The sequence below is a fragment of the Podarcis gaigeae genome (assembly GCF_964106915.1).
Source record: "Podarcis gaigeae genome assembly, chromosome: 1".
Classification (NCBI taxonomy): Eukaryota; Metazoa; Chordata; class Lepidosauria; order Squamata; family Lacertidae; genus Podarcis; species Podarcis gaigeae.
Window position 1 is genome coordinate 60,784,125 of NC_139678.1, and position 26,625 is coordinate 60,810,749.

Here is a 26,625-nt window from a genome sequence, read left to right on the forward strand (position 1 = left end):
TCAAGAATGCTTAATTATGGGAACTGTGGCCTACAGATTCTGGTTAAAATATAGCTATTAGATGGAATCCAATTGGTGCCTCTACGTAAGAAAGGAATTTTGATCTAGGAGGTGGCTTTCTTTGCCAATTCACTCTTCCCCTACAATTCCTCGCACGACCTGCCACCCTCTTCTGGCGGGTCCAATAATCTGGACAAATTTGGAGGGTGGTGCATAGGAAGTAGGACTGAAAGCAAAAATTGCCTCCTTTCCTTCTGTTAGCAGAACAAATCAAAAGTCCTTCTCTGAGTCCATGTTAGGGATAGAAGGTTCTACGTTTCTCATTTTTCCAATCGTAAATTTAGTTCTCCACACTTCCGCAGCAATTTGCGTTTTTTTTTTAAATCGTCACAAAAAATCTTCAGCATTTTAATGCAAATTTCTTCCATTAAACACATTTGTATGCAACTTGAGTAATGTAAGACATTGTTGCTAGCAATTTCCCCTAATATAAAGAGTTTTTGTATGTTATTTTCACTATTGATTTTAATGTGGACTTTCCACTAATATGTGTTTTTGTATTATTGTTTGAAGAACTGCCTTGCACATTTCAGAATTTGAAGGATGCCTGTGATCTGAATCAAAATTCTCCCCTACTGTACAAGGGACTGATTAAATTACTGATCCCAGATTTTTCTTTTTATATTGTTTACGTTTTTATCTTCCTTTTCCTGAAAGGAGCTCAGGGAAGTGCATGGAGAGCCAGTGTGGTGTACTGGTTAAGAGCGGTAGTCTCGTAATCTGGGGAACCAGATTTGAGACTCCTTAAAGGGAGTGAAAGGCGGGATATCAAATCCAAACTCCTCCTCTTCTTCTTCTTGTCTTCCTAATTTTTCAGAAAAGTGCTGGGAGGTGGGCCAGGCTAAGAATGACTGGAGCCAGGGCTATTTTTCTAGAAAAACAGGTGCCAGAACTCACCATGAACGCCTCCTTTTTTCCTGCTAGAATGCAATGGCATCCACCTGAGAGGTGCTGGAACTGAATTCGGGTGAGTTCCTCCTGAAAAAAAAATCCCTGACTAGCACAGGTTTACCCAGTAACTTTTGTGGCTAAGTGGGCATTAGAAGTTGGTTCTCCCTAGTCCTATTCAACATTCTATATCAGGGATGCCCAACGGGTAGATTGTGATCTACCGGTATTTTGCCGGGGTGTCCCAGGTAGATCACGGGATGAGAGAAAGTGATCATGGAAAAGCAGCTCCTCTACCTTTGCTCCCCCCAAAAAGCTCAACAACTCTTGCCTCTTCTCTCAAAAAAGCTCAACAACTCTGGGCAAATCTCCCCCCCCCAGTTAGTTGGCACCTTGGGTAGATCACTGCCAGTTTTTTTATACTGGGAGTAGATCGCAGTCTCTTGGGAGTTGGACGTGCCTGTTCTATACCATACAGATGTCTTCTTTTAAAAAGCTTAGACAAGCCCTGTGGAAATTGAAAGACACAAGCCCTCTGTATATGTTGCTTGTGTCTGTGGCATAACCATGTCCAAATCAGAACTGGAGCCATGCTTTTCGCTCTGCCCCCATCAGATCTTCTTTAGCAGCTGCACACGGGTGTCTATATGCAAAGCCCAATATGCAAACTCCTGCCCATGTGTAGGATTACTACAGGATCAGCACCCCATCACACACAAACCCTATATGTGAGCAGGAGCTTCTACACACATGCACCATTTTGCTTTGGGCTTTCTGTACATAACGTGGAGCTGTTAAAGAAAGAGGATTTGATGTTGGGAAGCGGCACTATAAACACATCTCTGTTCCAGTTTGTAATGTACACATAAAGTTAACATACTGTGTGATGGCACTGTCAGTAGAGCATAAGACTCTTAATCTCAAGGTTCTGGGTTCAAGCCCCACACTGGGCAAAAAGATTCCTGCATTGCAGGGGGTTGGACTAGATGACCCTTGTGGTCCCTTCCAACTCTACAGTTCTATGCTTCTATGCTACTGCATAGTTCTATGATTCTATGCTACTGCAGAAATGTACAATTTGAAAGTGGTTACATAATTCTCAAACACCCATGAATGGAGTTCTCCTGGCAACCATGTTGGGCAATCCTAAACTAGAACTTTTAAAGCACCCTCTGATTATTTGTAGCACGTTGTTGTTGTTGTTGTTGTTGTTGTTGTTGTTGTTGTTGTTGTTGTTGTATTTCTCACTTATTACATAAAACTGCAAACACAGATGGTTGAGCACCTATCAAGTTGTAAGCAAAACAAATCCGCCACCAAATAAGATGTTACACACACAAGGGAGGTATAAGGAGCCAAGTTCAATAGAAAAATATCCCCATGCTCAGCAGCCTCCAGGAGCTATGGAAAGATGAGTATCAGTTGGAAAGGAAAAAACAGAAAGGGGGGGGGGGGAGTAAGAAGTGAATTGGCTTCCTTTAAGCTCCTGACAGCTAATCCTTATGGCTAAAAAGAACCGCCAATTGTCCTTCAGAGGATTAGAAACTGGTAGATTCTGCCTCCTTTGTGGACATTCACAGCTTTGTAGTGTCTTGTGAAAGGCTGTGGATAGCATTTATGGGGACTACCGCTCCCATTAGCCATACCCAGCATAGTCAGTGGTCAGCGATGATGGGAAGTCTAGTCTAACAACTTCTGAGGAGGCAGAATTTAATGCCCATCATCATCAATGAACTTGCCGTTCAGTGCATCATAGAATGCAGAACTCCTGACACTGCAAAGGGTGGCATTAATGAGCCAGACTGTTTTGAGCTCTTGTCAGAGGAGCTTTTTCCTCCACTGATGTGTTCTGGAGTTTTTGCAGCCTACCTCCTCTTCTGGCTCTTGGGTGGTGGGAATTGCTTCTGTTCTATTTGACCTGAGTCAGTCCAGACAATTATTACCCACCATAAGCTACTGAACCACTGTGCAATTGCATATGATGGTGGTATTGTTCCAGCAGTGCACATCCTCAGCTTCTACGCTTCCCCATGGAAGTGCAGCATAAATCCCAGTGACACCATGGGCTCATGGTAGAAATTACAGAGGCAGGCCTTGGATTATTATTGGAGAGGCAAACACATGCACCAGGCTATTCCATGGTTTTTATTTTATTTTAGTTGTTACCTTTTCTGAGGGATAAAAAAATGCTTAAAACAACAACAGCAACAACAAATGCACTAGGGATGCTAAGACTAAACTACATTGCAGCTTTGAGAAAGGAAAGGGCTATGTATCAATGAGACCAATTGCTCATCCACACCAAGTTCTATTGTGTATTTACTGCATATTTGAGGTTGGTTTGAGGTGTCATCCACATGTTTCCCTCATGCAGCATCCACCTCACAGTTGATTTTACAGTCAATTTAGATTTCCCTGATGCTGTGAAAATTCTAAGAGATCAAACCGTAATTTACAGTTAGATGCTTACCAAATACACCAGGCATAGGCAAACTCGCCACTCCAGCTGTTTTGGGACTACAACTCCCATCACCCCTAGCTAACAGGACCAGCGGTCAGGGAGTTATTGGGAGTTATTGTCCCAAAACATCTGGAGGGCCAAGTTTGCCTATGCCTGAAATACACACTTCCATTTTGCATTCCCTTACCTAATTACATGCCCCTAGACATCAATGGGGATGCGGGTGGCGATGTGGGTTAAGCCACTGAGCCTAGGGCTTGCCGATCAGAAGGTCGGAGGTTCAAATCCCCGTGACAGGGTGAGCTCCCGTTGCTTGGTCCCTGCTCCTGCCAACCTAGCAGTTTGAAAGCACGTCAAAGTGCAAGTACATAAATAGGTACCGCTCTGGCAGGAAGGTAAATTGTGTTTCTGTGCACTGCTCTCGTTTGCCAGAAGCGGCTTAGTCATGCTGGCCACATGACCCAGAAGATGTACGCTGGCTCCCTCGGCCACTAAAGCGAGATGAGTGCCGCAACCCCAGAGTCGGCCACAACTGGACCTAATGGTCAGGGGTCCCTTTACCTTTGCCATCAATGTTTCCTGCATTCCCTGGCTTCTCAATTCTTTTCATCTCACGTCTGTAATGTAGCATCAACTTCCAGCTGCCTGGTGTAATTATTACATTAATTGGAACCTGCTGTGAATGCACAAACTCGTTCCTGCTTACTGAAAGGTAGGTGCTCCCACCCCACCATTTCCAAAGAAGTGGATGTATAGGATTGCAGCCCTTGCATTCTCATTGAGAACTTGCTCCTTGGCCCACAAAAGGTTAAATGAAGCAAATGAGATGGTTTCCAAGAGAGGAAGGAAATGGGGGGCAGGGATCCTCCAGAGCAGAGGCCCTTCCTCATCCAGGCTTGGAGACAAGCTGGATGCAAAGAGGGACCACAGATCTTATTTAGGAGTGAGGCTAACTTGAGATCCTGCCCATATGTGGACTTGCCCAAAGCACAGATAAAAAAATGTTCAGAGCATAATCAAACAGCAGCTATGAGCCTCACTAGCCTGGTATGTTGAATGCTGGCTTTGCAAATGCAAAAGTGGGCATTAGCTCAAAATATGTCTCATTATTAATTACGAAGAGGGTGAGAAGGTCAGGGTAAGGGTGACTTAAGTCGTAATAAAAATGAGTATTCTGAATAGCAAAAATCTGTATTACGATCCCATTATTAGTGAGCATCAGCCCTGCCAGCTAAAATATTCCAAATGCCACAACCAACCAAGCCAATCACCATAGCCACTTCCATGCAAATTAAGCTGTTATGCGTACTTCCTTTAATTTCCTTAACACTTGGGGTTTCTTCAGTGGATTGCACCCTCAGATAATCAGCATCTGGATAATGGGATTTTATTGAGATTTTATTACTATTACCTGTTATTTAGCAGCTTTTCTTTGCTTCTGCTTTGTATATTGTCTTCATTGTAATGAAGCTTTTCAGAAAGAATACAGGCTTTCAGGATGACATTTCTCTATGATTTATGCGCTAGATATGCCTCATGACGAACAAGTGTTTCCTTTGTTGCAGAGTCTTCACAAGTCATTTCATTTAATTTCAGTCATTTTTTCTGTCAGCAAAGTAGTTTAGAATGAAACTGGGCTACATTTGAAGAGGGGAACAAACACTGCCTGAAAGAACACGTCTGTACAAAAACCTGATGCAAACTGAACCAGTCCAGAGAGCCTTACGCTTACTAATCTCTCATCACCACAATTCCTTCCTGGGATCAAGTAACTGGGTAAACACTCTGAGATGTCATCAATTGCAGCACCCATCACAATTTGTGGGTCAAGGATGGAAGCAGGGGGTAACCTTGCCTTACAAAAGGTGGCATCCAACTGAACAGTTCGGCAGCACAAGCACTTGGGGGTACGCAATGGAACTAACTTTCCCTCTCATCTCCCTGCACGCCCCCTAAAAATGTTCTGGGGGTCCAATGCAAATTTATGGAGTGCACATGGGAGAGGATATGGAAGGGAAGTTGCATTAGTGCAAAGTTACTTATATATAAAAATCAGTATCAATTCAATTTCCTTCTGACACATCCTTCCTCTTATTCTCTGGGATCTCACCCAGGGTCCAAACAAACTCTCAGCTCACCTGCAAACATCTCACAATGAGAAGAGTTCTGGGAAACAGCATCCATCTTTCTAGTCTGCTGTCTCTAGGCTTGTTTTTTAAGGGCAATCCCAAGGTAGATGTCAACAGCTGTGTCCCATTCAGTGGCACTCTCCACACCAAGTCCCAGGTGCAGCAGGTTTGTTGAGTTTTGCTTTAAATAAATGGGAGAAATGGACTCACTTTTATTTCCACAGCCTGAATTACAAGCAGACTACCATGAAGAAGAAAAACGGAGTCTAAATTGTAAATAATGCTTGTGGCTGTTTATGCTTATTTCCCTTTATCTATATAGGGTATCCATGTCTAATAAGATTTTGTGAAACCTGCTGCAGCCGAAAAAGCAATATTCTGAAAAACAGTTGTTAGGGGTAAGAGAGCAAGCTTGTGTAAGAAGGCTTCTCAAGTGCCGCAACACCCAAAATTCCTTAGACGATGTTGGCCAGGCTTCCTCAACCTCAGCCCTCCAGATGTTTTGAGACTACAATTCCCATCATCCCTGACCACTGGTCCTGCTAGCTAGGGATCATGGGAGTTGTAGGCAAAAAACATCTGGAGGGCCGAGGTTGAAAAAGCCTGATGTTGGCATTTCTTATGAGTAGACCGGAGAAACCAGCAGCAGAAGGGAGGGACAAGCAACAGCAAACTGAGATCCTGGGATCAACAGGAGCCAGTCCTGCTGATAGAACTGACAAAGCTCAAAGTGTATCATTATGAAAACCAGCCTGTTTACATCCTTTGTCAGGCAAAAGAATGCCTATAGCTTTGTAATGGCTCCTTAAGGAAGCTAAATCCTAGAAAATGGGAGGCTTTTATGGAATATTCCAAGTAAGAGCAGGGATGGGGGGACCTGTGGCTCTCCAGGTGTTGTTAGACCCCGACGCCGATTGGCCCCAGCCAGCATAGCGAATAGTGAAGGATGATGGGAAATGGGGGGGGGGCCTACAGGTGAAAGCTGGACCATAAAGGAGGCTGATCGCTGAAGAACTGATGCTTTTGAATTATGGTGCTGGAGGAGACTCTTGAGAGTCCCATGGACTGTAAGAAGATCAAACGCATCCATTCTTAAGGAAATCAGCCCTGAGTGCTCACTGGAAGGACAGATCGTGAAGCTGAGGCTCCAATACTTTGGCCACCTCATGAGAAGAGAAGACTCCCTGGAAAAGACCCTGATGTTGGGAAAGATTGGGGGCACAAGGAGAAGGGGACGACAGAGGATGAAATGGTTGGACAGTGTTCTCGAAGCTACAAACATGAGTCTGACCAAACTGCAGGAGGCAGTGGAAGACAGAAGTGTCTGGCGTGCTCTGGTCCATGGGATCACGAAGAGTCGGATGCGACTAAACGACTAAACAACAACAGGTTCCCTATTCATGGTACAGAGAATCCATCTGATCCCAGAGAAGATGACCCTCAACATACACACTCTAACCAATGAATTGTACGTAGGAAAAACAGACATTTTTTGGAATCAGAAACAGAAGTAGGCAGGGAAAAGGAAGGAAAGGGAGAGGGCTTGTCAGCTGAAGTCACCTACTTGGATGCAGAAGCCTCTTTCTGGGGACCTGACACAGGGCAGTGGACCTGCTGCTTGAAGGAGTGTTTAAGTTGTTTGCCTCCACCTATGTTCTCATCTCATATTTATAAATAAACCCAAATGTTACAAAATGCCACATCTCCAATGATCTCTCCTCTAAAAAAGAAAAAGACACCAAACCCTGTTTACGTATTCTGTTACCTTCATTTGGCTTCCTCATGTGCCCTCAGGTACTTGTGCACACTATTCTGTCAACTGGGACTTGTTAGAAAACCCAAAAGTTCTACTTAGTCTTCTTTGTTGCAGATGCTCTTGGCAGCCATCTGCTAATGTTGGCTATTATTCTCAAGCGCAGCTGAAGTATAAAGCTAACAGAATGCACACAAAGCATTTAGCCAGGTCATGAAAACCCTGGTTGGAGATTGTATCTCTTCATCAGGCATTGGTGCAAAACTACATGAAGCGCCATAGCAGATCACCCCTTCCCCCTCTGTCTGTAATTAAGGAGAAAGTGATGGAAAAGTCCTTGAATATGTGTGTGTGTGTGTGTGTGTGTGTGTGTGTGTGTGTGTGTGTCTGTCCACCTGCCTTAATGTGTGTATCTGCCAGCCGGCCTGTATATCTTCCTCTGCTGAAGGTGTGTGCATGCACCTTCTTGACTACATGTGCTACGCATCTGCCTGCCTGTACTCTGAGAGTGTGCTTGTGTCCAACCATCTGACCCCCAGAGAGCTGACTCTCAATGTGGCCATCAAGTCAAAAAAGGTCATCCATCCCACTCCACTCTTTACTCTGTAGGCCGACTGGCATGTTCTCTCCCTCCTGGTCGTTCATTCGGGAGCTTCAAAAGCTTTCTCCAATCCAAACATTACAGCGAACAATACCAAGAAGCATCAGCACACTTAGGAACCTGCAGAGTATTGGCGGTTTGCGTAACAGACCCAATAGCACAGCATCTTGGCTAATCTACTTTATTTACATATAATACACTTGAAGCATTCTGACTTAGCTCGTTCCTCTTTCTCATCAGTCAGCAAAGGGAAAGAACAAAGGACAATAATCCTACATTCCAGAACATAGTAAAACAAAACATCCTGTCTCCGTCACTTCCCACACTGTGGAATGAAAACATACACCGTCATGTGATAACAACAATCCCATGACTGCAAACACGGAACAAAAATCCTAACAGGTATCACTGGGAATCTTCAGAAGTTGAGCACCAGTTGCACGCAGCCTACCACTACACATGCAGAACTATGTACTAAGATAAATTTCAATCCGTGTGCATAAGCAACACAGATAAATCTTTTGCTGAATTGGGGCAAAAGACAAGTTTTAGCAAAGTCATCTATTAAACGAAGGTGAGAATATCAAGGCCATACTGCCCATCAGTTTCTATAATAATGGCTTATTGTGGATAGCTTCTTAACCTGGATAAAAGCCAGCTACCACTGGACCTACAATGCAATGGTTGACACACTGATCTTGAAAATAATTGCACCTATGGTGCTGAACTGCCATATTTTAACCTGAAGATAGACCTTTTTGACTAGATGAAGTTGCAGTGATCGCCCTGTTCTCATTGTTTCCCAACAGGGAAGGTACAATTGCAGAAATCCTTGCAATCCTGTGCTGACATGCGTATCCTTCCAGCACTAGTCAGTCACTGAAGTGCAATCCTGAGGTGTATTGTTTGGAGGAAATTAAGCACTGCGGTTGTGTGCATGAGCTGCGCCTCAGTTCAGCGACAATTCAAAATTGTTATAGGGCATGTTCTCCTGACTACTTCAGTATGTTAAGTTCCTTTCAAAATACACAATCAAACCTCGAGAGAATTGTCTGTGTGTTGTGTGCTGCTGTTCCTGTTTGAATCGACTCTCTGCTCTGAGCCAGCACCTTTTGTTTTCCCATGGCCATTGCTAACAGCCAGAAGGCTAAGCAGAATCCCATGAAACATTATACTGACAGCCTTGGCCTCAAGGTTTTTCACAGTGTGTGATCTACATGCAGCATGCAAATCTTGTTTAATTAAACCATTGACTCTCAGTGCTAGGAACTCATAGTATGCCGGTGATTGCCATTCATGCTGTGACCTATGATTCCTTGAGGTTAATGGTTTGTTCCTAGTAGTGCACACATTTTCGAAGCTTTAATGTGGTGCTGAATGGACTCAGGAGACTACAGAAAATTTGTATTTGAAAAAGCAAAAAAATGGGGGGGGTGAAGGTTGAATCTTTTGATGCTAAGCGTTCAGGAGAAACACACCTCCCCCAGCTTTCTATTTGATTATAATTATTGCATAATTTATTCACTAGTTTAAAATGGTGCATTTTTCTGATGGAACTTGGCTAAGAGAAAGGCATAGTTACATGCACCTTGCTCATATAATAGTCAGAACTCATACAAATGATTAAACTATAATATACTTACTGATTGGATAATAACAGAGCAGGGATTTTTATTTTTTTTAAGAATTTTATGAGTATTTAAATAGCTGTGGATTACAGTCCAGAATGTTTGAAGGTTTTTTCCTTATATGCACACAGCACACAGCGGTCATTAAACTCTATGTAGGAATTGCTGTGGCTCTCATGATAGGCATGTATTTGCGTGGATGAACCTATTTGGAGTGGTCTCTTGTCACACTGCAGTTCACAGATCTGTTGGCAGCCACATGAACTACACATATGGCAAATTGTGTGTTTGAGATGATAGATTACAGACATACACCTTCCCAGAGTCAAGGCCTTTCTGAATAACACCTCAATTCAAGAGGTCTTAACTTTAGTTACGGTATATGTCTTCACATAAGTAAGCCCCTTTGGGCTTTCCCCCGGTAAAGTTCTCTGAGGTTGAATCTTTAGAAGTGGAAAGCATGACTTAATTGAAACTGATAGTGTGTAACACACCTAACTTCAATAATATTGTGGGAAATAGTACATGCAACCTCATGAAGTGTGTTTATTGCTAGAGTCCTTTTTCATCTGTTTCTGAGACATCTGAAGGAGCAATTAAAAACTCCAATTTCTTAATAAATGCTATAAAATAATATTGTGTATACAGACCGCTTTTCTCCCATTTGTAATAATTCAGAACATGCTCATCTAGAGAAGATCAAACTGTGTTAATTAGTATGCAACTAATGCACGAGAAAAAGAATTTCTTTTGTACTGATAATGCTTTGATAAATCCCTGTGCAATTAAAATGCTTAATTCCCATCTTAAAAGTAGCTTTTTAAAGTATGAAATGTGTTTTTTTTTAATGTACTGGGATTTATTTTAGTACAACTTACTTTTCTAAATGCATCAGAAGTGTTTTCAACTACCTTCTTACGTGTTATTTATTTTTAAAATACAAATCCTTCTATTATTTTCCTTATTAAGCCATCTCACTCTAGGAGGAAGAATCAAGACATGTTCTCCCGCATATATATATAGAATATATCCAAAATCCCACAATAGATGCATAGAATTTTATGGTAAAAATAGATGTTCATTACAAAACCATTCAGTGCTGTTGTATACATATTTAGCCAGACATAAGCCCCATTGTGCTTAGTAGAGCTAACTACTCGGTTTCACAATCTCCACCATTTTTGGGAAAACCTGTTGCTTCATTTTCTGCTTCATTTACCTACTGTTCCACAAACTGTCACTGAATATTTTGAACACTATTCCAGTGAAGTAGAAGATCAGCATCACTGTTGCACCTGTTATGCATTATTATTATCATCCTGAATAGTGTAAAGTGAACATCGTATTCCCCATCTCTCCTTCAGCCAAACTACACATTACATTAGTTATGCATCTTTTAAGGCATACTTGGCTGACCACAGGGCGGGGTGGGTGGGTGGGTGTATGTGTTTGTTTGCTATATACATTTTTTGTGTTTTTATATTGTAAACTGCCCTGTGATCATCTGATGAAATTCAATAAATAATAATTTAATAAAGAGAAATTTAATAAATAATAATGTTTAGGAAAAGTAGCCATAAAGACCCTATTCTGGAATGTGGTCCTGATCTGGACTCAGGCTCCATACCAAAGATCCCACCACCAGTCTTTTCCTCTGAAGGCTATGTTTACTACAAGCTGTACCCTTGTGGGCAAATGGCAGCAGGAAAGTGGCGCAATGCCCCAATCCAGATTGATGTACTGTTTTGCCCTAAGCAACAGAATGCAGAGTGCAGTCCTTCTTATACATCACAGGCAATTAGTTTTAACGTGTATTATTTTGGATTTCAGTTACTTGTTCTTTCCCAAATGAAAATTACCTCCCCAAATCTGCCCTGCAATCACAGGCAGAAAAACACAGGGGGGCATTTCACTGAATATTTCTGAAGGTTAAATCTGGATGAGACATTTCCAGTCACTTACTGTTGAATTAAGCTCTATTGTTAATACATACTGATGGATGATGAGCTATGAAAAGGAGGACTGAAAAAATTAGGGCCCAGGCCAATTGCCTTCTTCAAAAACAGTCAAACAAAACCCAATAATATTAAAACCAGATCTACAGTTGTGGCTGAAATTCTCCACCCCATTCAGTTACTTGACCAGTTTGCAGAAGGTTCTTCAGCAGAAGAGGGAAATTTCTCAACTATTCAAGAAGAACTTGAAATGTTCCAAATTTTAGCTTAAAATTCTTTGAGAAACATTGGGTCAAGTCCTATATCCTCTATCCCTCAGCCTATTATAATCCTACGATAATTATTATCTGCAAAAACTCAATATGAATATTTTTAATTGGAAGCAGAAAATTGCATATATTCTTGGCGTACAGAATCTTCCAAAGAATGCTGAATCACTAAAGCCTGTGTCTTCTGCACATGCTACTTTTCTCTGTATTTCTCCTTTGTACTGCTAACTCATATTTGGCTAACACATATTGTAGGTCTTGCATTAGATATTCCACTGACTATCTTTTAATCCCAGCTTTATATGGACAAAAGTTTGTGGGCTAGCAAAACTTTCTGAAAGATAAAAAAACTTTGAACGCTATTAGCTTTATATACCTACTTGGCGGCTTGCAGTTCTGACTCCCAATTGTTGAGACGTTAATGACATCCACCTAATACTTGACAGGGACCCTATGGTGTGTAAAAATAATTATTTCTCTTAATCCTGTTCAGTGGAAAGGGCTATTAATAAATGAAAGCAAACAGCTGTAAATTGTGTATTATTAAATAAAGAATAAACTATTACTAATACTCAATAGAGGATGGTTGGTGGGAAAATATCAATTTTTTTAAAAAAATCAGTTTGCTTAACAGAAAATGCTTAAAGGTGCAATCATGCCGTTGAAATAAAATGGCAAAACTCCTATTTATTAATCAGTTTGGATCCCAGTCATAACAAAATGAAGGAAGGGAAGTCCTATAAAAATCTTACAACCTATTTTACTGCATTAAGCTTTTCATGCTGGTTTTATAATTTAATACGGCACATTCCCACAAGATGCAGTGCTCCACAGCATCAGCAATGGATAGGTTGGACAGGTGCAGGACTAGCAAGCTAACACCATACGCGAGCCGATCAGCACTGTTGTAAACAAAATCTGCTCTTTTTTCCCCTTATAGGGTATACAAAAGCCCGTAAAGAGTCCTAAAGTGGGTTCCCTATCAGTAGGAGAAAACAACAGAGGCCAACCAGGGAATATTGAGAAGCAAAGCAGCTAGTAAGCCTGATCTTTATTAAACTGTTGCAACACGGTCCTCACTCACCACATGCAGGAGGGAGGAGGAATCCCGAACCATGGAGTTTTTGAAATTGCCACCCTCTAAGCTTAAGGCCACCCCCCAATACATCATATATACATCACAGAAGGGCTGGTCTACAGCAGAATCCTAAGGCAAGGATAATGGTCACTAATTGCTTGATAATAGTCTCTGATTGCATTACCTGGGCAGTCTGGCTACTCTTTTGTGATGGTGAATACTTTAGTTCCTGAATCCAGGTCACAGGCTCACTCTATTCATACACAGATACACCCTTAAGACAGGATTTGTGAGCAAAGAGACAATGGGGAGGCTTTCTCCATTTGCCTCCGTTACTGCAGAGGAACACTTGAGGTCACTGGGAAAGTCAAAATGGCTTCAGGACTGCTTTCCTGCACTGTTTCAGACCCAACTCTATTCATTATTTTCACTGCCATGATCCTACATTGTGTCGAAGGGAAACTCCCCACCGGAGTAGAAATCATATCAAACAGATGGAAAGTTCTTCAACCTGAGCAGGCTGAAAGCAATGAGTAAGGTTACCATAACTTCAGTCATAGAGCTTCAGTATGCTGATGACAATGTAGTGTACGCATTCCAAACCATCCTAAATATATTTGCAGAAGCTTATGAAAAGCTTGGCCTATCACTCAACATCCCAAAAAACCAAAGTGCTGCACCAACAAGTACAAAATAACCACTCTGCAGCGCCACAAATTCAACTCAATGGTGTAACGTTGGAAAATGTTGATCACTTCTCCTACCTAGGCAGTTATCTTTCCACAAGGAACAACATTGATGCAGAAATCCAGCATCGCCTGAGCTCTGCAAGTGTAGCTTTCTTCTGATTGAAGTGCAGAGTGTTTGAGGACCAGTACATTCGCATGAAAGCCAAAATGCTTGTTTACAAAGCTATTGTACCACCAACCTTACTGTATACTTGTGAAACATGGACCACTTATAAACGCCATCTCCAACTCCTCAAAAGATTCCATCAACTGTGTCTCCGAAAATTTTACCCATCACTTGGGAAGACAGGCGAACTAATATCAGTGTACTGGAAAGAAGATCACCAGTGTTGAAGCAATGATTCTTCAACATCAACTTTGTTAGACTGGTCATGTTGCGCGGATGCCGGATGATCATCTTCCAAAGCAACTACTCTATTCTGAACTTAAAAATGGAAAGCGTAATGCTGGTGGTCAACAAAAGAGGTTTAAAGACTGTCTCAAGGCAAATCTAAAAAAATGTAGTATAAACATTGGCAACTGGGAAACACTGGCCTGCGAGCGCTCCAGTCGGAGAACAGCCTTTACCAAAGGTGTCATGGGCTTTGAAGACACTCGAACTCAGGACGCAAGGGAGAAACGTGCTAAGAGGAAGGCACGCTTGGCAAATTCACACCATGATCAACTCCCACCCAGAAACCAATGTCCCCACTGTGGAAGGACATGTGGATCCAGAACTGGCCTCCACAGTCACTTTCAGACTCATTGTTAAAACTGTGTTAATGGAAGACAATCTTACTCGGCTACGAGTGATCGCCAAAGAAGAAGATACTTATGTATGTGTTTGCCTTGTAAATTTATTAACATTTAATTTATATACTTGAGACTTTAAATTCTTATAAAAAGAACATACAGTAAATCACACTTAAAAGGGACTAGCACCATGTGGAGAACAAAGAGGGATAGGAGGATCCCGTTATCAATCAGGTACTGTATTCAAAGCACCATCATAAAGGCAATACCAGGACAAGGGTGTGGCTCCACCTGAAAGCATGTTAAGACCTGAGCAACTCGGAATAATTACGACTGGCTTTGTAGTATGTCCTTTTTCAGACCCCAGGACCCACTTTTAACCCAAACATGCATTTGGAGACCCATTTCTTAACCATTTACCATCTATTTGCATGACAGTGTTCCTGTTGTGACCCACTCCTGGGTCCTGTCAACTCTACAGGAATCCTATTAAGACACGACTGAGTAACTGTCCTCATTTTCCACAGGGGAAACTGAAAGAGGGAGGCAAGCAGCTTGGCTAAGGCCGTTTTATGAGTTCCTCCCAGATTTTAGGTTTGAACAGGAAGCTTCTTATCCCAGCCATTCCAAATACTGGGTTTTCTTCCTAAGCGCACACCTCATTCTTACACACAGAAGGAAAACAAGCACGCTATTACCTCAAGGAAAAGAAGCACGACGACACCTTTCTTGCTTCGCTTGAACTGCAGCAAGTGGTCCCGAAGTTCTCATTTTGAGGGAAAGGATCATACCAACTAGATAGGGGGGAAGCTGAAGGAGGCACTTACCAATTCCCCACACACACACACATCCTCCCTTCCTTGCCCCTCTAATCAAGCAGCTCTCAATACCCCTGAGCTAGTGCTAAATGCTGGTGTTAAATGCAAAACTGCCACTTTATCTCTGTAAGCTTCAAAGATCTCGCACCCCCCACACACATTGGGTTAATTGCTCCAGTACCATCCATGGGGTGGTCTTAAAAACTAGGGGGGCGGGGCTTCATTCTGTTTTGGACGTGGCAGGATGCAGTTTGTCCTTCCGTACTAACAGTATTCAACTAGGCTGGGAAGGAAAGGGTGCTTTTGATTACTAAAGCCTGAAAGGTGTGTGCATCTGGATGAGACCTGCAAGGCAAATCCGTGTGTGTGTGTGTGTGTGTGTGTGTGTGTGTTGGGTAGTTGTCTTTTTAGAGCAGACAGATCAGGTGCTAGAAATTAACCCAGTTCTGATTGAACACCACCTGATTAAAAGGTCTCACTTCTACCTTTTCTTATGATACCAAAGTGCTGCCCTTGTTTCTATCTCCCCTGCTTCCTTGATTTGCTGTTTCTCATAAATTCAGGCTGCTTCTCTCTGTCTTTACTTTCTGGCTTTCCTTCAGTTAGAGCAGGACATTCCGGCCTGACAGCAGTAGCAAGCTGGGAGATGCAGCAGGTTGTTGTTGTTGTTTAATTAACGAACTGGTTGGAGGAAGGCAGCATTGATAATTTGCTCTAGATATCTGCAGAGTGCATGGCAATTTACCTGCCACCTAAGAGTTTACAGATGCATATTTCCTAGATGGAAAGGGCCTATATGAGTTTGAAGTGCTGAAACATTGCAGGGGTGTAGCATTTACCTAGGTTTGGATTGGAAGGAGTTCAGAGTGTTTATAATATTTTAGTTACAGATAGGTAGCTGTGTTGGTCTGCCATAGTCAAAACAAAAAAATTCCTTCCAGTAGCACCTTAAAGACCAACTAAGTCAGTTCTTGGTATGAGCTTTCGTGTGCATGCATTTCGTGGTATCTGCATTTCGTGGTATCTGAAGAAGTGTGCATGCACACGAAAGCTCATACCAAGAACTGACTTAGTTGGTCTTTAAGGTGCTACTGGAAGGAATTTTTTTGTTTATAATATTTTAGTACATTTTCATATATGTAAATAGAACATAGATTGAGGCAGATCTACGGTACATCTTAAACCAGGGGTGGCTAACTTGTGACCTTTTAGATGTTATTGCACTCCCAGCTCCCATCAGACCAAGAAGTGTAGCCTATAGTCAGGGGTGGTGGCAGTTATAGGTTCCCCTTTGTTCTCTTTCACATGCACACAAACCTAGATTACACCAGGTTTAGATGAGAGCAGGAGTGTAGCGTGGGGAGGGCCAGGGGAGCCTTGGCCCTGGGTGCAGATTTTTAAAGGGGTGCAAGGGTGTGCAACCAGGTGCCCCCACAACAAGTTCCCTTATGGCTGGAGCCATGAGGAGCCAAGCCACACCTCAGCCACACCTTCAGGGCTAGGGCGGCACTGGCACCTCGTCGTCCTCGTAGCCTGCGAAGGAACAGCCACATGTTCCCTGCCCCTGGGCTGGCTGGAAGGGGAGGATGTTGCTGTTGCCTACCGAGCAGAGGTGAGAGGCTCTGGTAGCTGCCTCCTTTGCAATGGGGCACCACTGCACTCAGGTCTGCCCTCCTCACAGGGCGGCTTTGAGCCTCTTTCTTTTGCCTCACTCGTCACCGGCTTAGACTGCCACTGCTTGGTTGGTGGTGAGGGCTTGGGCTGGCATGGCCATCCTCGGCATACACTCCACCCCGGGTGCTGACAGCCCACGCTATGCCACTGGATGAGAGTGGGTGGGGAAGGCATGTCCCCCCCTTCTATGCATTCCCAGAGTTTCTTAGCCATTCAGAATCAGAAATCACCCACTGACTTTTTCCTGCAGACTACCTACAAAGTTGTGCCTGGCAACTTTTACCACCACCCCCACCCCCCATATCAGCCAAGACCAAGGGGCATTACACAGAACCCGAAGTTAGTCCCCACCACCACATCTCCTGTACACCCCCCTCCAACCTTACAATGTGAACTGAGTAAGCACAACCATAAAAGTTACTTTTGACCCACATACACCACCTGTCTCACATATTGCACTCGCATATTCAAGAGCAATACAAGTGGGCCTGGTAAAGAACTTGCCTACTTGAAGGAACCCTCAGACTTCCAGGAAGGACTGAGCAGCCAGTAAGTAAACACGCTTTTACCTATTAACTGTCGGTGCCCAGACTAGAGACATGCAGCTGATCTAATGGAAAGCATTTTATGGTAAGGATTTTAAAAGCACCGTCTCTTCTATCTGCTTTGTAGTTATAAAATCACTATGATACTCTATCATAAAAACATGATACGGTTGTGATTATTGTAATTTACTCTTTCTTAAGCATACAGATTAGGCGTCTTCTGGGCTGGGTTGGCCAGGGGCGTTCTTAAAATAGCCGCGGATTACCAAACCTCTTTGGTGTATAAACGAGTGGGTCAGGTTTCGGGTATCTGGACCAATTACCTGGAAATGGCTGCCTGAGGCTTGGAAAAGGTCCTGATTAGCATTCACAGGCAGCACTAGGGCAAGATGAAGAACTGAAACAAACAGCAGCAGCAGAGGAGATAAAAGGGAAACAGGGAGAGATCATTTTTTCCCCTTGCTGCCCTTTAGGGCTTCACCTCTCTAATGAATCCCCTTTTGAAAGCATTTCCATAGAATCACAGAATTGTAGAGTTGGAAGGAACCCCAGGGGTTGTCTTTCCTAGGGAGTGGTGGGGTGCAGAATTGCTTAAAATAGGCATCCATACATATGTACATATTTGGAAACAAGAATGTGGCTTAACAGCTACCCTCTGAGTTATGAGGAATCAAGCAAGTACTTCTTTTCCTCTTCGCAAAACTGATGCTGGTTCCCTGAGACTAATTTAAGTAACTTGCACCAAGCATTCCTAAAATCCTATTCTGGATGCATTTTTTAAATGGAAGTAGAGGCATGGGGGAAAGAAACATCAACTTCTCCAAACAGACAGGTTTGCACAAACACTTATTTGAGGATGGGGTTGTGTGCCAATCAAATACACCTTTCTGTCTTCAGTATTTCTGCAGCTTCATGTGTAAACAACACCTGAGCTACTACAAAGAAGCAGCCAGGGCATCTGTAGCCAAGATGCATAGTCAGCTGATCTCAGTTTGCCCAAATAAAACTCTTTAGGAATGCTAGGGCAACTAGTGCAAGTTATGTTCCCTGAAAACAATGTCATGTCTACATCCAAAGACAGCCTCCTAGTATATGACCAGCCATAAAACACACACATACACCTCTAATTTGTTTAGTAGGCAATCAGACTCTGAAAAGCTACTTGGCTTTCTTGATCTGTCTCCTTTTTTCAGACTTCTCTTCTAGAAAATGAGTGTTTCACTTTAAACTGTATACCTGCATGCTTCTTAAGATATATACCGGTAGGTATGTTGTTTAATGTCTAATTCTAAAAATGGTTTTTAGGATGATTGTTTAATAGCTTTCATGAAGATGTAGCCAATGCCTCTTTCACAGGGCCTTCTTCTGGTGGCTTCAGTGAATCAGCATCCACAGTGCCCTGTTCCTCCAAGGACACAATTCCATCTGTTGCTGGTTTGTCCTCACCAGTTGGATCCTGATCCTCCATCCTGTATCTTCAGGAGGTGAACAATTTGAGGAGAGGAAAGGTTAGCCTTTGTGCCAAATTAGGGACCAGTCCAGTTGCTTTTAGTTCAGAGGAAGGGGAAAGGTGGCTCAGCTGTATCACAGCTAGTTTGGTCCTAATAGGCTTGTATCTGCAGCTAAACAGAGAAGGCGAAGCCATCAACCAGCCAGACTACTTAAGCAGCCTTCAACCCCAAGAGGCCTGCTTCGGGCAACTGCCAAAAAGCAGTACCACAGCGCACTGTCTGTTTTGTGTCAGTTTGGACTACAGCTCCTTTACAGTTCTATAGCATTGTCATTTGCACTAGGTGGATTAATGGACACTGGATTTTTAAAAGTGTTCATACTGTTCACCACAAACTTAAAAATAATATTATATTATTATTCACTTCTACACTTTTTGTCCTTTCAAAGACATACCCGGGAGGCGTTCAGTAAGAGTTATATTATTCTTTATGGTCTTTTGATCTAGCCGTGGTTCAGTTCAGACTATAAATCAGAGTCTGAGAAATCAGGCCAATAGGTTCTCATGTCTTCAGGGTTTGCAACAGCAAAATGTGTTGGATTGAGAGAGGCTTATAGTGGATGGGGCCCTAGGATTAGAGGCATGATTACTTTCCATTTCTTTTTTAATACTAGTACACCCCTCAGCAAACCGGAGCAGATCTCTGAGTTTTCCCTTTCCTTTTCTTCTTTTCTAAACTGCAACAAATGTACCATGAAGTTGATGGTGAGCAAATTGATGGTCAATATGTGACTGGAGTAGATGTGTGTTAGATATGTCATTTATGTCAATAAATGAGTCAGGCCTCAGGTCTCGTGAGTGCCTGCAAGATCTGACACTATCCCATGGTATGGAGCAGTTTTTAAATGGCATTTGTTGCACGCCTAAAGAATATGCGTGCATATCATACTGCTGTGTCCACTATAAATACAAATCAGGCAGCTGGGGGGGGGGGGAGCTGAAACCAAGAAGCTGAAAGGCACCAATCCCTCTTCCAATTTTTCAGAGCAGGCAGTGTCTTTTATGTGGCATAGGGAGAAGGGAGGCCACAGTACAAGTTTTGTATCAGCTCCAGAGAAATTGTGCTCGGGCATCAGGACTGGAACCAGAAGCTTGGATAGGATTCTGTTATATACTTTGGCCTTATAATTCCATGATTGTGTGTCTGAAATATGCTAAACAAATCCTCACCACTTTTTATTCCAAGTGCAAGGACAGAAAGAGTAGGGTCAGACCCCCCCCAAGTGTCCCTGCTTTCGAGGGACATCCCTGATTTAGAGAAGCCGTCCTGGTTTCTGATTTGATCCCAGAATGTTCCACTTTTCCTTAGGATGTCCCTATTTTCATTGGAGAAATGATATCTGACCCCTGAGCCATCTGAAGGAAATCCTGTATAGGGAAGGTTTTTTAAAATATTTAATGTTTTGTTATGGTTTTATATATGTTGGAAACTGCCGAGAGTGGCTGGGGCAACCCAATAAGATATGTGCGGTATAAATAGTAAAATTATCATTATGGAATGGGACATCCCTATTTTCATCAGAGAAATGTTGGAGGGTATGTAAGGCCCTAGGGAATTAAACTCTGTTTTCCACATGAATGAGGTTTTTTTTTTTTAAAAAAAAAAGTTGATTAATTAAATCTTAACTTTCTAGTTTTGAAACAAAATCCATGCTTTACCTCAGCCTTATATTACTAATTTATTGAAATAAAAACAAAATCAATCTCTCTCTGATTTGCGTCTAATTTCACACATTCCCTTTAATAGTTTATTTGCTTAGCATGAAGTTGGCAGTTGCTTTAAATCAGTTATACATAAATTCAAAGAGTGGGTCTTTCATTTCAGAATGTTAAGACTTAATTGGATTTACATCAGATTAAAAAGTGGCTTCTGAGAGGGGAGAAATGCCCTCAAACATAAAAGCATGGCTAATTTAATAATACTTTAAAAAGAAACACACGCGCACACACAAAAACCCTTATCATGTAAATGGCAGCAGCTCTTTAGTACTTTCCCCTCTTGTTGCATTGATTCTATTTGACATTTAGATGGGGCCTACAGAGTATATGATCAAGCAAACTGGACACACCGCCATCACCAGTTGATTTATGTAGAGCTTGACTGCAGTAGCTCAGGCACTGGTGACTTCAAAGTTGGACTACTGCTATTAATTCTTTGTGGGGCTTCCCTTACATTTGACCCACAAACTGCAGTTAGTACAGAATGCTACAGCACCACCGCTGACAGGTATGAGTCCCTGTCAACATATAACACCTCTGCTCAGAGATATGCACTGGTTGTCAAATTGTTACCAGGCAATTTGATCTGTGAAACTGGCACTCTTACAGGTGTCCCATAGTAATCATTCTTTACTTGTAAGAAATTGAGCTGTTGGTGTGGGTGTCAAGATTAAACATGTATCTTGTACTATTTAGACATGGTTCCAGTAAGTTGGCAACTCTAATAAAGCAGAAGCACCACAGCTAACTTGGGCAACCCAGTAAGTCAATGGTTTGTGGCATTTTTGCTCCTGATGTATGCATATACTATCCTAAAAAAGGCCTCCCTGATGCTGGCCAACATAGGAAACTGCCTTACATATATTGACTCAGATCATTGGTCCGTCTAGCTCAGTATTCCCTTCACTGACTGGCAGTGGCTCTCTGCAGTTTCAGTAAGAGAATCTCTCCCAGGCCTACCTGGAGATCCCAGGGGTTAAATCTGGAACCTTCTGCATGCAAAGCAAATGCGCTACCATTGAGCTACACATGTCCACTGCATTGGGGGTATGGATAAAGACTGTTCTTTAAAATTTAAAACAATGTGAGCCTCTGTGGCGGCTGAAAGGGATAGGAAAACCAGCAAAAATGGTGCGATGTGTGTGGACGAGAGTGGTGGGGCTGCATCAGGCTGCAACCACCACTCCCTGTGAGGATGGTAAGTGGCCATTTCCACACCTCATCTTCTCCTTGGCCATCTTGACAAGCAGGGGTTCTATGCTGCTGGCTCCTGGGACGTCTCCCCAAGGCCTGCTGCTATTTTGATCCAAGTCTGGGAACAGTTGGGGAGTTGCCCTGTTAAAAACCACAAAAGTTCATTTTTGAGCCAGACTCAGGTAAACTTTAGCAGCATTATCAGAACTTCCAGTAGATTAGTGGAAAGGTCAAGCTAAGAGATTCCACAGGGACTGAACTCTTGTTCTCAGACAAACCCTGAGAAAGAGAAAGGAAGAGATCTTGTCAATAACTTCATTTGAACCAATATCCCACTACATTTATTCAAATTAGTGTGGCAGGGCTCGTTCACACCTGGGGGAGGAGCCTTGTCCGAACAGGGGTTCCTGTGCACACGTGGGTGATTGCAAGGGATTTCCCAATTGCTCCAGAGAATTGGGGTCAGTTCTGTACAGAGCTGTTCTTTCCAGTAAAGTGAATAGGAAGGCCTCCTGGACCCCATGTATCACACGAAGCTCTAGATTTTGGAAACGGTGTTTTCTTGTGACTGATCAACAATTGATGATCCGTTTCCAGGGAGACCGAGAAGTAATCTGCAGGAAGTACAAACCCCCTAATAATTCACAAAAGAGCCTCATCACAGCCAACAAGGCAGATTCCTTTGCATTAAGCAAGAAAACAGCCAAATATGTTAGGTGCCGAAATACTTACAGAACCTTCTGCAAGTCACTGATTCAAGAATGGGGGAAGTTATCTACATCAGAACAACAGATCTTTAGCAATACATGTTTGGGCTTCCTATTATGGTGCAATGTGATGGGGTAGGACAGAAGGCTATCCCTGTGCATGACCCTTTGGATCTCTAGGCCCAATCCTAGTGGTGCATTGCTTCCTAAATCTGCCCCCTAGTTTAGAGCTACATGCCCACATTATAGTATACACAAATATCCTTCTTCATCTACATCCCCTTTCTCAATACTAGAAGTAACCGATCCAATGAGCTGCTGCCACTATTCCAATTAATGAGATCTGTGCGTGTGGATAGGAGAGAGAGCTAGCTGTATGCCAGCATTGGCTGACATTACAGGTGCAATTGTTTGCTGACATCAGTGCTTACTGGAAGGCAGCAAAATTATTTTCCCCAACAGCCAAGCTAGATAGTTCTGGGTCCTCAGTCAGGATTCCCTCCTCCTTACCAAGGGGTGATTTTGTTTTATAATAGCATGAAAAACGCCTTGCTTACTACATTTTTAATGCATACCTTCTGTAAGCCTGAAGGTGTTGGGTGTTTGGTGCAAGATCAAGTGCCTTTTCCGGTATGTAAAGCAGGATGGATTTCTAGACTCCATAGAACAAAGTGGAGTCTTATGCCCGGATAAGGCCTGAATTAAAATGACAGGAGGCTAGGGAATTTAAAATATTTCCCAACAAAATGCACATTTCCCTCTGGGATTAAGCAATGAGTACAAATACAAAGATAAGAAGAGACAAGAGGAGTAACAGCTACTGACTCAGAATGTCTATGATCATGTCCCATCAATTATTCAGATAAGAAAGATCTACATTAAAATTAATCATACAATTCTGAATTGCTTCTTTACATCAATAATGAAGCAGCTGCACTTAATATAAACAGATAAAGAGAACAGGGTAAGAAATCATCCTTAGCACACAAAGGAGAAAATAGTATTTTAACTATATGGCTAATTACTGATTTACAGCAGAGGGTTATTTTCAGTGACCTAGAACAGAAAGCTTTTTATTTTGAACACAAATCTTTCTGATAAACAGGAGAGATCTCCCTCCAAGTGGTTGCATCCACCACCATCAACAAAAAATTACAAACCAATTTACTTTGGAACAAGTATTTTGCCTGGTGTTTGTTTGCTTGTTTGTTAAGTTTCCAGCCAGTGTCTGGGTGGGTATGCAACAAACTTTGCAATGGCTCTTGCCAGCATGGAGTTGGACTCTGCACTTGGATCTGGCCTCTCTACGAAAGGGAGTTCCAAAATCTGGGAAAAGCCACCATGAAGCTCTCCTCACAAGTTTCCACCATATGTACCTGTGAGGGTGGATGGATGGAGAAAAAGGCCTTCCTCGATGATCTCAGAGCCCGGGCAGATTCGTATGGGAGAATATGGTCCTTCAGAAAGCCTGAGCCATAACTCTTTTGATAGAAGTTGTGTTTTGTTTTTTAACTTGAATTATTAAGGTTCTGTGTGTGGAACCCTGGGGAATGAGAGGCCCACAGGCCATATTTGTATATGCCCTCTGGGGCATGCATATATATATATATATATATATATATATATGCTTTCGTAGATTTTCACGGGTACAGGAATGCAGGTTTTGGTGTCCTCGGGTGTCTTCCCGTGTAAAAGTTGGGGTGTCTAGGCGACGTTTCGACGAGGTCTCACTCGTCATCTTCAGGCTGGTGCTTTCGGCTTCTTGTTACTGGAACAGAGCGGGATCTCAATGTTTGAGTTCCTATAAATACTGTAGAGGGGGTGTGGTGTCTAGCCTCCAATGTTCTGGGCAGAGTGGAAGCAGGTGGTGCTGTGGTCTAAACCACAGAGCCTAGGGCTTGCCGATCAGAAGGTTGGTGGTTCGAATCCCCACGACGGGGTGAGCTCCTGTTGCTCGGTCTCAGCTCCTGCCCACCTAGCAGTTCAAAAGCAAGTCAAAGTGCAAATAGATAAATAGGTACTGCTCCAGTGGGAAGGTAAATGGTGTTTCCGTGCGCTGCTCTGGTTCGCCCGAAGTGGCTTAGTCATGCTGGCCACATGACCCGGAAGCCGTCTGTGGACAAATGCCCACTCCCTTGGCCTATAGAGCGAGATGAGTGCACAACCCCAGAGTCGTCCACAACTATACCTTACGGTCAGGTGTATCTTTACCTTTACAGTGGTACCTCGGGTTACAGACGCTTCAGGTTACAGATGTTTCAGGGTACAGACTCCGCTAACCCAGAAATAGTAACTCGGGTTAAGAACTTTGCTTCAGAATGAGAACAGAAATCGTGCGGTGGCGTGGCGGCATGGCAGTAGCGGGAGGCCCCATTAGCTAAAGTGGTACCTCAGGTTAAGAACAGTTTCAGCTTAAGAACGGACCTCCAGAATGAATTAATTTCTTAACCCAAGGTACCAATATATATATATATATATATACACACACACACACACACACACACACACACACACACACACACCAACTATTGTTTGTTGTTGTTGATTATTAGGTATGTGTTATACCCCAGTGGAAAGTAATGGATAGCATGTTGTGAGTGCATGTCCCCAGCCGCACTGCATGTGTCATGTGCATGTGTCAAACAGAAAGGGGAATATTTGTCAGAAAGTCCCACCCAGTAGTGGATGATGTCATGGGGTGGTCAATCTAGCAGGGCAGCAGGGCTTACCTGAATTCTGCTCTGTCATACTGCTCCAATGAGGCATCTAATCATAAGCCTGCATTTTTATCAAAGCTTATATGTTTGATCAGGGCTTGTATTTTAAAATGAGCTTAAAGATTTTCAAATGTTTCATGCCAGGCAGAAGTCCAGCTGCCTAAGAACCTTGGCAATGTTTTTCCTCCTAGACAAGGGGCCCCCCTGATTTATAGCAGGAAACAATTCTCAAAGTCGTAAAAAGGGAATTACAGGCTGAGAGCAGGACACTGACCTTGCATGTTACAGAGTACAATTAAGCTGTAAGAGTGGTCAAAATTAAGAGTGGGTAAATAGTAAAATAACACCATGTGCCTCCCATTAAACTTGAGCCATATTTTCCTAAGGTTAAAAGGTCAAGAGCAGTGAAAAAGGCAACTGGCTTGGCTGGAGAAGATAGGTTTCTTCCTATCTTATTTTGAGGCTGGAAACTGTTCCTTCCTTTTTTACTTTGAGAAGATTTCTTTTCCTTTTAAAAGGTTATTTATGTATTAAATGTATTGGCTTAAATGTAATTATGCAAAGGATTTAAGAAATGCTAGATTCTTATTTCATATAGTTGTAAGAGTTGTAACTATCCTGAAATTAAGTCAGCCACCAGCCCAGCCCCCCTGCCAAGCAGGAAACATCATTAGATATATGGTTGTCAGGCCTTTTGTTTAGAGACCTCCAAATGAAGGAGATCTTTCAATGATGATGTGAACTCAAGATCCTTGAAGATAAAAAGTTAAGATTAACCATCTGTTTTGGAAGGCAATAGGGCAAGGAGGGCAAGAGGTGAGCTGGTAATTAAGATTCCTTGTTGAGACACATGTAAGATATATTACTACTTATTTGTCATTTATAGATATAAGAATATATAGCTTTTTGTGTCCCATAAAAGGGCGAAAGGAAATGGGTGTATCTTTTGTGATTGGTTCTAGCAAACAGCCAATAGGAATTTCAACCAGGCTGATTGGACAGAGGCAGCCACAGGAGGAGCAAGGGGGCTGGATTAAGGAAATATAAGTGCTGGCCAGAATGGCAGGAGGCCAGGCCAGAGCTTGGTAACCATATACCACTGTGCCTCTCATTTATTTGTCTGACAAATAAATTACTATTTTAATTTCTCTATTGCTGCGTTGAATATTTCATTCCAGCTAAGCGTTAACCACAAGCAGGGTGCTACACCTACTTACTAGGAGTTGAGTGGTAGTGAGGCAGCAAGGTCAGCACAGCGCAAATGCACCAGCTGATCTGGTCTGGTGTGCCTGCTGGTGCATTTGCACTACATCAGCCTCACTACCAGTTCTCCGCTCTATCACCTGGTAAGCAGCAGCAACACAGCAAACCAGAAGTCAGGTGAGCAGTGCTACCCTGCCATGTTGACCACTACTGGATCCATCAAGACCGATACTGA

General features: G+C 42.7%; 1 long non-coding RNA gene across 7 annotated transcripts in view; it reads right to left on the bottom strand.

Moving 5' to 3' along the window:
- The window catches only part of LOC310851120, a 53,367-nt gene extending 38,091 nt beyond the window's left edge, over window positions 1-15,276 (bottom strand). The window contains exons 1-3 of one of the 7 annotated variants that reach the window (XR_014567578.1): window positions 15,002-15,276; window positions 12,125-12,195; window positions 4,821-5,014 (exon numbers count right to left, since the gene is read on the bottom strand). This is a non-coding gene — a long non-coding RNA (uncharacterized lncRNA). Of the gene's footprint in view, window positions 1-4,820; window positions 5,015-12,120; window positions 12,196-14,961 lie in introns of all 7 variants that reach the window. The other 6 variants (XR_014567579.1, XR_014567580.1, XR_014567582.1 and 3 more) reach the window with 6 other exon arrangements.
- Window positions 15,277-26,625: the final 11,349 nt, after the last annotated feature.